Here is a 1,856-nt window from a genome sequence, read left to right as displayed (position 1 = left end):
CAGAAAAATAAAAGGAACAAAGAGCAGATGGGATAAATAGAAAGAAAATATCATGATGGTGGTTCTAAATCAAATCATGTCAATAATTGCACTCAATAAACGGTCTAAGCACTCCAATTAAAAGACATATATTACCTCACTAAATAAAAAAGCAAGACCCAAACTACTGACTACATAAAAGCAAATTTGAATTTAAAATTACATATAATCTAAAAGTAAACATAGAAAAAGATAATTAATGCAAACACTAACAAGTAAGATAACTGAAATGTCTACATTAATATAATACAAAGTAGGTTGTAGAAAAAGAAATATTACCAGGCATAGTGTGGAAAATTTCTGAATGATGAAGGGAAACATACACTTGAAGGATATATAATTCTAGGTGTTTGAATATGCTGTAACAGAGTTTTTGAATACCTGTGGCATACCTAAAAGGAGAAATAGACAAACCCTATTCTTCATAAATTTAAAAAGATTGAAATAAGATAGAATATGTTCTCTAACTATGAAAGAATTAAATCAGAAAGCAACAACAATGAAGCATATGGAAAAGCCAAAATCTCTGGAAATTATACAACTTACTGATAAACAAACCATGGACCAAAGAAAACATCATGATAGAAATTAGAAAATATTTTGACTGAACGAAAATGAAAACATAAATATCAAAATTAGTGGGATGCTGCTAAAGCAATACTTAGTGGGAAATTGTAGCTTTAGAAACTTGTACTAGAAAAAAGAAAATTCTAAAGTAAATAATCTAAGTTTCAGCAATGAGAAACAGATAACTAAATAAAAATGAGTAAAATAATTTATACACATACATACACACACACACACACACACACACACACACACACACACACAATGTTGACCTTTGAACAATACGATGTGCAAACTCCCAGTCAAAAATCCATGTATAAATTTTGGCTCCTCCCAAATTTAACTACTAATACTCTGTGTTGACTGGAAGCCTTACTAATAAAATAAAAAGTTGATGAACACATAGTTTCTATGTTATATGTATTATATGCTGTATTACAATGTAGTAATCTAGAGAAAAGAAAATTTTATCAAGAAAATCATAAGGAAGAGAAAATATATTTACTATTCTTTAAGTAGAATCGGATCTTCATAAAAATCTTCATCTTCCTCAACTTTATATTGAGTAGGCTGAGCAGAAGGAGGAAGAGGAGGGGTTTTGATCTCCCAGGGAGGCGGAAGTGGAAGAAAATTTGTGTTATTCAAGGGTGAACTCTGTGTGTGTGTGTGTGTGTGTATGTGTGTACGCGTGCACACATGTGTGCGTGTGTAGGAATCGTGAAATAGAAAATGGTTAAGCAATAGAAAAAAATCAAACCTAAAAATAGCACAAAGAAATCAATAAAAGCAATCAAATTTCAATTAGCCAAATAAAAATTAAAAGAAAAAAGATAAAATATAGCAGCATCAGAAATGAAAGACATCACTAAGATTTTATATGTTGATATTCCAATAAGATTTTATAAAAATCTTTATGTCAACATATCTGACAAAGATAAAATGGGAAAATTCTGTGAAAGACATGGCTTAACAGAATTGAGTAAAGCAAAATTAAAATTTTAATAGCTCTGCATATATTTAAAAAATTGACATAGTAATTAACCACATCTGCACATAAACAGACAAAAGAACAAAAACTAACAAACAATAAATGCTGAGCCTAGATTGCTTCACAGATGAATTTTATCAAACATTTAAGGAATACTGAATGTCCTAAACCTTCAGAAAATAGAAGAGGAGGTATCACCTAACCCCGGTGAGATTGGCCTCTATCAAAAAAACACAAAACATACACTGCTGGTGGGACTGCA

This window comes from Propithecus coquereli, unplaced genomic scaffold (assembly GCF_000956105.1).
Source record: "Propithecus coquereli isolate 6110/MARCELLA unplaced genomic scaffold, Pcoq_1.0 Scaffold41, whole genome shotgun sequence".
Taxonomy (NCBI): domain Eukaryota; kingdom Metazoa; phylum Chordata; class Mammalia; order Primates; family Indriidae; genus Propithecus; species Propithecus coquereli.
Note: the sequence above shows the minus strand (reverse complement) of the source record.